The sequence below is a fragment of the Helianthus annuus genome, chromosome 13 (genome assembly GCF_002127325.2).
Source record: "Helianthus annuus cultivar XRQ/B chromosome 13, HanXRQr2.0-SUNRISE, whole genome shotgun sequence".
NCBI classification, from domain to species: Eukaryota; Viridiplantae; Streptophyta; class Magnoliopsida; order Asterales; family Asteraceae; genus Helianthus; species Helianthus annuus.
Window position 1 is genome coordinate 170,301,742 of NC_035445.2, and position 9,848 is coordinate 170,311,589.

Below are 9,848 nucleotides of genomic sequence, written 5' to 3' on the forward strand. Positions count from 1 at the left end.
ACCGGTAAGATGAACTCTCGTGCATACCTTGATACGGGAATGTGTCGTGATGTGGATGAACACCGGTCGGTAAGTATAAATCATACCTTAACGTATCCCCTCGCCATGATTACATCTGATAAGTTGAGCTTAAGTGGACAACAATACCGATAATTGTTATAGGATGCTTACCTTAATGTTAACTAACTGAACAACAAGAGTGTTTTGGCATGACCGTACACTGATATGATTCTCTTACCCTCGAAACTCGCAAAAAGAATGTCTGTATATATTTATTTACTGCTTAACTTTTATTGTTTTCTTTTAAACAGTTTCGTCGTTTGGTGCATATCAGCACGACATTAGCGGTGATGTCGTTTGATAACACTCAAAGGATTTTAAATTGTTGTTCTTTTAATTTCAAAAATACCAAAAAGATTTTAGGCTTGTTTTAATATAAACTTTATAAAAGCCAAAAAGATTTTCTTTCTACTTTATTTTCGATCGTACGATGTTGGAGCTCAAGTCTTCGTTACCTGAAACCTGAACGAAAACCGAATTGACTAAATCTTCATAAACGGTCAAAAATTTGCAGATTTTGAAAGTTAGAATTTAAAATTGATAAATTTATTAAACTTTCAAACTGTCGGACGGTGTTTGATTATGACATGGTCATTCGTGTGTCATGTGTTTATACTATATTCCAAGCAGTTGTTCTCATTACGCGTTTAGATTTCTTGCATGTGCAGATTCTAAAGGCTAGGAGAACATGGTCAATGACAAGCCTTGGAGTAAGGACACGATGAGAAGGCGCTCAAAAGATGAAGATGATCGAGTTGCCACTGGCCATCATCAACACCACAAGGATCTCACTTCATAAAGATAAAGTCTTTTCACGAGCATAACTCAAGGGGGAGCTTATGTTAAGGGGGAGTTTGTCAACACACTTCCTACATGATACGGGTAGTTTGTTGATACACTCTCTGCTTTCAAGACGTAAAGACTTTGAAGATCCTCCGACTTTGAAGACTTGAAAGGACATCAGAGTTTTGAGAACTCGAAGACCCAAGACCGTCGAAGTTCGAGACGAGTCTACAACTATAGAAGATAAAGACAAAGCTACAGCCAAGGGGGAGTTTGTTGGTGCACTTGTGTCTGTACTTTGTCTGTATTCGGTCATGATGTAAACGATGTCCTGTTCTTGTGTTGTAAGTTGACCAAGTCAACCATCCTCCGGTTTGACTTGGACAACAATTGGTAAAAGTTGAAAGATGTACTGTCTCGAAGGATAAGAGATCGAAGGATGATGTGGATCCTTCGATCTCATCGAAAGATATGCTTCGAATGATTAGACCTCGAAAGATGATCTTTCGAGGTCCCTGCTGATCTTTCGAGTGACTTGTCTTCGATAGATGATCCTTCGGACCATCTATCGGATCCTTCGGACTGCACATCATGAGCTGGGTATAAATACCCATGCATTGTGTTGAGTTCAGTAGGACAGATAGATAGAACACACACCTCCGAGAGATAGCTTTGAGAGCATTCTGTCCAAAACTCACACACACTTAGAGAGTTTATAGAACATTTCTGTAAACATTGAGCTTGTAACCGAACCCTCATTGCATTAATACAAGTTGTGTTAATCGGTGAACTTGTGTGTTTGTTTCTCTACTTGCTACTAACTCGGTTTGCTTGCTAGCTTGGATTCCGCACTCGCTAGTAGGTTTGTATAACAAGGTTTAGGTTCGTAATCCTCCGCGAAAAGGGACCTACAATATTCATTATGAATGTTTTATTGTTTGCATTATCATATACTACATATTCATTATGAATGTTTCTTAGTGTATATAGTAATGTCATTATACGGTTAAAATACCCGGCCTATGGACGGGTTCTCAACTAGTTAGTAATTGTGAACGTCTGGTGTCATTACCTGAGCTAAAGAATCTCGCCTTGTTAAAAGAGCTGGAAATCAGAAGGTGTCGAGGCATTGATGTTTCCATTCATGGTGGGCGTTGGCCTCCCAAATTGTGTTCCCTTGCAATAGGGGGGTTGAAGAAGCCCATATCAGAGTGGGGGGATCTGAATTTTCCAACTTCCCTTGTTGACCTAACGTTATATGGTGAACCCCATGTGAGGAATTATAGTCAACTGTCCCACCTTTTCCCTTCTTCTCTTACTAAACTGGAAATAGTAAGATTTGATAATCTGGAATCACTATCAACGGGACTCCAACACCTCACATCCCTTCAACATCTGGACATTGAAGATTGTCCAAAGGTGAACGATCTACCAGAGACGCTGTTACCTTCACTTTTGAGTTTGGAAATAGATGAATGCCCAAAATTGAAAGAAAGGTGTGAAGGAAGAGGCTCCCACTACTGGCCCCTCATCTCTCATATCCCCTGCATCGACATAAGTGACTGGTAAAGGTAGTTGTTAATTAAATAGCAATTGTCTTTTACATAGAAATTATTGCCAGTCGTTGTTTCAAACAAACCTTACATTCTTCTTGTTTCTTCTGCAGTCATTGAAAACAGACCCCTCATCTCTCATATCCCCAAAATCCAAATAGAGTGGAGGTAAATACCCATAAGATAATTTGTTGAAATTAGTAAATCACTGTTCATGAGTTTAAACTACTATACTGCTGCATATGGTGGAAATGAATAAGATTCGGTTTATCTTAACATGTTTAATATCTCTCAAAGGGTTAAGTGGATGGAACCCCATTTTTACACAACTGAATAAGATTCGTTTTATTCCTGAAATTGTTACAGATACAGATATTTTCTACACTTAGTAAATTTCTATTTTGTTTACAATATATGATTGACATCTAGTTGACTTTCGGTTGACATGCAGTTAGTATTTATATCAAGTTGACTTTCAGTTTTATAAATTCAAGAATCTACTCACATCAGAGGGGGCTGAATTATATGTTATTTTCCTCATAGCCAATTTCATTATCCTTTTTGCATTGAAACCTACCAGTGATATGGAAAGCAAACTGATTATGTTGAAATCAGTTTTCATTGTTTATTGTAACTCTAAGGGTTAAGTGGATGTTTACACAACTGAATATGATTTTTTTAAATATTTCTTCACTATTAAATATCTATTTTTTTACAACATTTTGATTGAAATCATGTCTTACTCTGATGTTTTCTTTTCTTTTCTTTTCTTTTTTTTTTTTTTTGAAAGGTTAACTTCATTAAATTTATATCACCTTGACTTTCGGTTTGATAAATTCAAGAATCTGTTCAATCAGAGGGGGCTGAATGGATATGTTGTTTTTTTTCCTGGCCAATTTGGTTATCCTTTTTGCAATTTCTTGAATTGAGTTTCTTCAATGATTGTAAAACACATAAATCAAGCATCTTTCTCATTATCTTAGATCCCAAGTCTCAATTTAGTGGAATAATCACATCGAATATCTTATATATTATCCAACTATGTTTTGCAGGACCCTCTAACCATGAAATTTTAAAGGATGAACATTCACAGTTGAACGAGACATATGAGAGAACAGAGAAAAGTCTCAACCTATGAATGAGAGATTTTGGCAATGTAATCTTCAGGAAAATGGTGTAAATCTCGGGCATAGATTGACTGGATTATTCGTATTCATGATATACCAGGTTGGATTCACTATTCAAAGATGCTTTTGGAATTGATTTTTACAGCATGTGTATACTTTATAAGTACACAAATAACACATTTTAAGTATATGTTGGTGCACTTGTGTCTGTACTTTGTCTGTATTCGGTCTGTATGTAAACGATGTCCTAAGTTAGTCTGTAAGTTGACCAAGTCAACTATCCTCCTAGTTTGACTTGGCCAACAGTTAACATATGTTTGATATGTTTGTCTGCATCGAAGGATAGCCTCGAAGGATATTGTTGATCCTTCGAGGTGCTCGAAAGATAGGCTTCGAATGATAGACCTCGAAAGGTGATCTTTCGAGGTCAATGCTGATCCTTCGATTACCTTGTCCTCGATAGATGATCCTTCGGACCATCTATCGGATCCTTCGACCAGACATCCTGTGCTGGGTATATATATACCCATGCAGTGTAGTGTGAAAGGGAGATGCACACAGACAGAAAGTTGGAGAGTTGAGAGCATTCTGTCCGAAACTCACACACACACACTTTGAGAGTTTGCAAACTGATTGTAAACATTGAGCTTGTAACCGGAACCTTCATACGCATTAATACAGTGGTGTTAATCGGTGAAATATTGTGTGTTTGTGTTTCTATACTTGCTTCATCTCGGTTTGCCTACTAGCTTGGATTCCGCACTCGCTAGTGGGTTAGTATAACAAGGTTTAGGTTTGTTCTCGATCCTCCGAGAAAAGGGACCTACAAGTGGTATCAGAGCTTGGCTCTTTACCTTGTTTAAAACCGGGTTGTTCGAGTTCTTTGGTGTGTTTGGACACTAGGTTTAGCACCTGTTTTGGTGGTTTTTCTTGCTTTTCTAAACTGAAAAACGGCTTCTAAACCTTCGGGAGTGTTCAAGGTTGGGTTGGGTAACTTGAAAACTTGTTTTTAAGTGACTTTGATTTTTCCGGCCATATCTCCGGTGTGTTTCCGGTGACCAGATTTTGTTGATAAGGTTGCCATTTTGGGTAAACTTTTTGAAAGTCAAATAGTTGGTGGAAAAGTTGGTGGCAGAACATCCTTTCTGCCGAAAGTGGGTACACCAACCTGTCACTTTTCTCACCAACCCATCAGTACTTTCGTCAGTGTGTCAGACCGTCGAAAGATAACTTTCGAGCTCGAAGGATCATCCTTCGATCAAGGAGATTCGAAAGATAACCATCCTTCGAAAATCTTTCGAAGTCAGTGTGTTATCCTTCGAGTCAAGGAATCTTTTCGATAGATACATCCTTCGAGTTACTGTTCTTCTCGAAAGATAAGGATCCTTCGTGTTGGGTGAATCTTTCAAGGTTATCTTTCGAGGTTATTGTTCGAGCCATCAACAGTGATCCTTCGAACACTGTTGGTTCTTCAAACACGTGTCATCTTTCGAGTCCTGTGTTCGAAACATAAGGAGAATCTTTCGAAATCATCTTTCGAAAGATAAGGATCCTTCGTGTGATCAATCTTTCGAGGTCAATCCTTCAAAGTCTTTGTTCGAAACTCAACAGGGATCCTTCGAACCTTGTTGATCATTCGAACAAGCATTGATCTTTCGAACAAGTCAGTATCTTTCGATTCTTAGTTGCTTGTGTTTTTAACAGTTTGTGTTTGTGAAGGTTCTCAATTATTATTTGATCAAAATGAGCTGTACAAGTCCTTGGGATTGGAGTACGGATTCACAACCAGATCTAAAACAGATGTCGATGGCTGAGTATATGACAAGTACCATACCTAAACAACAACAGTCAATAAGTTCAAGTCAATGGGCAATGGTGTCGAATCAAAATCAAAACATGCAGAATCTTTTGGTAGCGGGAGGGGAAGGATATACAGCTACTAGAAAGACACGCCAGGATCTGTTGAAGAAGAAATTCGAATCATTTCATTTCTTAGAGAATGAAACTCTAAATGATATGACTACTCGTTATTATCATTTGATGTGTGAAATGTGTTATTCTGGTGTTCGTACATCCCAACAGGAAATGGTAGCACGGTTTGCTGATGCTCTACCTCCAAAGTGGAGCCCATTCATAGAGTTTTTAAAGCATACGGGCGTTTTAGATGCTGTCAATGTTAATATCTATGAATTCATTCAGAAGTTGGAGCAAAAGAACGAAGTGGAAATTCGAAAAGCCAAAAGGATTACACCTACTCAAAGCACGGAAGTGTATTTGCCTGGTTTTGGTCCTTCAGCTAGTTCTAGTTTTGTTCAGCAACCGAAGCTTCATACGGAGTTTGAATCCAATACAAGTTCTTCTCCGTGTCCACAGTTCAATCAAACCCAAGTACAAGCCCAAGTTTCCACAACACAGCCTCAACTTGATCCAAGTGTCGATTGTGGTCCGGTCATACAGTTGGGAAACGGTGATCAAACAAGAACTGCGTTCTATGCTGAAATTGTCAAAAATGTCAATGATGATGAACCTTCGGGAAATGATGACAGTTCAGGATATAGTGGCAGCTCGGATGAAGAATCAGGTTTAAATGAAGAATCAGATTTAACCGAAAGAACTGATTCTGAAGCTGATAATGTGTCGGATGATACCAAGGAGACAAAAGGTCAAAAATCTGACTTGATCAAGAAAGCTGATGTTACATCGAGCGAAATGGAGAAGATTCTCACTGAAGATGGATCTTTCTCTTCTCATTCTCAGATTGCCTTTGTGGATAATGTCACAGATTCTACAAGTCAGGTTCAAGCTAAAACTCCTAGCATATGTAGTGATTGTGCCGATATGAAACTTAAATGTGATGAATTGAAACGTGAATCTGAAACGGTTCATAGTCACAATCAAAGTTTGGTTATTGAACTGTCCAAGTGCAGAGAGGCAAACATGGTGTTAACTCAAAACGAAAAGGATTTTAAATCTGTAATTGAAACCCTAAAGAAAAGTGTTTCCGAATTGAACAAAGTTGTTTATCATAAGCAAGTTAGTATTAACGATTATATTAATCTTGTTGAGGAAACCAAAAAGGAGTTAGCCATTGCCAAATGCGAGCATGATGCTATCAAGCAAAAGTTGGAGAGTTATTCTAACTCCCGATTTGTGCTCGATCACATCATAGACGTTCAAAAACTGAAAGGTAATGTGAAAGGTGTAGGGTATAGGGCGTGTCCACCCCCTTTGATGGACAACTATACCAAGATGCCCGATGAAGAGGAAATGCCTCGGTATGAACCCAGTGTGCCTCTTAACGTTGAGGAATTTGCTACTGGGCTAGGGTTCAAACCGGACAATTCATCGGAGGGCTCATCTGATAACAAAGAAAAGTCATCATGTGCTTCAAATCAAAGTCCTCCAACTATTGAGGAATGTGATTCTTCAGATGATGAATCAGATGTGAATGACCAGGATGAATCACTTGATGAGGCGAAAGGAGTAGAAATTCCAATTGAGAATCATATTCTTTGTGATCCTCCTACTCCTGTCGTGCAACCTGTTGCCAAGAAAGTGATAAATCCTGTCAAAGATGTCAAGAATGACAAAGAAAGTGTGTTTGCTGTTGAAAGCAATAATTTGTTGTACACTTTGGTCGGAGATGTTAAAATTTATTCAAACAATGATTTTCCAATTAAAAATGTCAATCCATCCTTGATTGATAAAGTTTTTGAAGATAACTCAAGCAAGTTTTTGGGAAAGACGATCCCTGGAGTTACTGTAACTCAATGTGATCCAATTCCAAAGGCTGAAATCAGAAAACAATTTGGAAATCAGAAATCACCGACAAAGCAACAACCAATTGCTTTTAAGGGTAAACAACAACAGCGAGCTCCAAAGCCAAAGGCTAAGGTTGAATCAAAAGGAGCTCATTACAAGAAGAAAGCAAAAGATGTTAAATTTGTAGCATCACAGGGTACGGATAAAATTGAGACTTTTGAAAACAAATCAAACACCGATTTTGTACAAAAAGTCAAGATTTTGAAACGAAATAGTGATAACAATTACACCCAACACACAAACGGGTGTGATGAAAGAGCAAGTACCTCAGGTTCTACAGGTTCGACATCTGCTAGTCGAACAAATTCTCCTAAGTTTGTTGAAAGGAGAACTTGCTTCAAATGTGGGAAGTTTGGGCACATCATTAAAGACTGCACAAACTCGCCCAAACCAAATTTTGTTGAAAGAACCCCCACTGAACGAGGTCACTCACAACGTCGTCCTGTTTCTCCAAAACATGATAAACGCACTATTAAAGAACAAGAAACAAAACAACGACGTAAAAATGTAAAGGTGATCAAAAAGGCTTTAAAACCGGAAACGGCGGTTAAAAGGAAACCGAGTTTGTCACAACCATTAAAACCAGAAATTGTACATAATACACAATCTGGTAAACAAAAACAAAAATCTGGTAAACAAAAACAAACTTGGAAACCTAAATCAGGTGAAAGTTCAGGGGGAGGTGTTGTGCTTGAAAATTATCAGGAAATTGAAATTACATTTCTTGATTCTCAGGGGCAACCCAAGTCTATGAAGGCTTGGGTCCCCCTCTCCAACTAATCTCTGAGTGAGAGTGCAGGAAGTTCCAGGAGGAACTATCGATAGTCATAGGATTATTGATAGTGGAATGTCCTTGCACAAGATAGGCGACAGAAGAAATTGTTGCCTTTGATGGAGAGAGAGGAAAGAAAAAGAAAATGTGGCTGAATGAAGATGCAAAATTCGACCAAATGAAGAACGTGCCTAAATTTGGTCTTTATGGTTTTTGATCGGGTCCTCAGGAACGAATGAAGTGAAATGTGTGCCGATGCCTTTGCATGGATTGAACATCCGCACACCATTTCTGAAAGAGAAAGTCAAAGACCTTCGCTGGTACAATGTGGAAGACCAGCCGGACCCGGAGGTTTATGACCTTGTTGCTGTCAAGAGATTTCTCAGTAGCTGCAGATTCGACCTTGAAGTCCACACCGGGTGGATATCAAGTTTGGGAGAGCACTCCGATTCCTTGCAATGCATGAAACAGTTGCAGGATACGCCTTTAAATTCTTAATTTCTCCTATACTTGTCGATATTTAAGCTGCTTTATGAATTATTATCATCTCATACAGCACTCTTTGACCTGACACGTTGATCTCGGATATCACCTCACACGTGATTGTTTCAATATGAAACTCATCAATGTTGTCATGGTCCGCACCGCTTACCGACATGCCAACTCACTTTTCCAAAATTAGTTAAATCTTTTCTGATAAAACTTAATTTTGGTAAACGGCATTAAGGTCAAGCAAGAGTAAACCAACATCGGAAAATCATTTTTATACATATCTTTGTGTGTTTTTAAATTTATCTTAGTTTGTTGATTTTAGGGGGAGTAAATCCAAAAATCGGAAAATTCAAAAACATCGAAAAATTTCAAAAACACAAAAACAATAGAAAAACAAAAATGAGTTTCCTGGCGAGCAAAAGAGAAAATGATAGTACATCAGTGGTCTATCCAAATCTCTTTAAACCTTAAATGCAAAACGATAAGCAGCTCTATATAAGATGTATCGGTAGGCTCACAATCATTTTAAAGTGTGCAGGGTGATATAAATCTTAATCGACTGAAGACCAGGTGGGAACCATTCATTGGCATATGGTCTTAGTACCGAAATTTCGTTTGATAGATTGCCGAGGTTCTGAGATATTCGGTCTTTATGCTGCTTATCATCTGGGTATCATGGTTGTATCTTTTACCGAAAAATAATGGGGACGCAAGTCTAGATCTTCCATGATACTATACATACGTGTACATATTACATACTGCATTCGACCTCAATAAGTGATAAACAATCACATGTCCAAATCAAATAAGTGATAAAATATCACATTTATCCGGGTGTCAAGTTCGTCTCTCTGCTGTACGGAAGTACTGACCTGTTCACGGACTTGCACCTGTGCCCTCATGCATATTGAAAATCAAGTTCCTCATCAATAAGTGATTATATCACAAAGGGCTTGTTTTCAAATCAAAATAAGTGAGTATCTCACATTTTATACGGTCAAACAGATGATAATCGGTATACTCACCGGTAAGATGAACTCTCGTGCATACCTTGATACGGGAATGTGTCGTGATGTGGATGAACACCGGTCGGTAAGTATAAATCATACCTTAACGTATCCCCTCGCCATGATTACATCTGATAAGTTGAGCTTAAGTGGACAACAATATCGATAATTGTTATAGGATGCTTATCTTAATATTAACTAACTGAACAACAAGAGTGTTTTGGCATGACCG

At 38.3% G+C, this 9,848-nt stretch overlaps 1 long non-coding RNA gene across 1 annotated transcript; it reads left to right on the plus strand.

The window, feature by feature from the left end:
• The first annotated feature begins 1,969 nt into the window (after positions 1–1,969).
• On the plus strand, positions 1,970–3,698 carry LOC118485558. The gene is made up of 3 exons (XR_004876638.1): positions 1,970–2,414; positions 2,510–2,564; positions 3,449–3,698. It is a non-coding gene; the product is annotated as an uncharacterized LOC118485558 (long non-coding RNA).
• Positions 3,699–9,848: the final 6,150 nt, after the last annotated feature.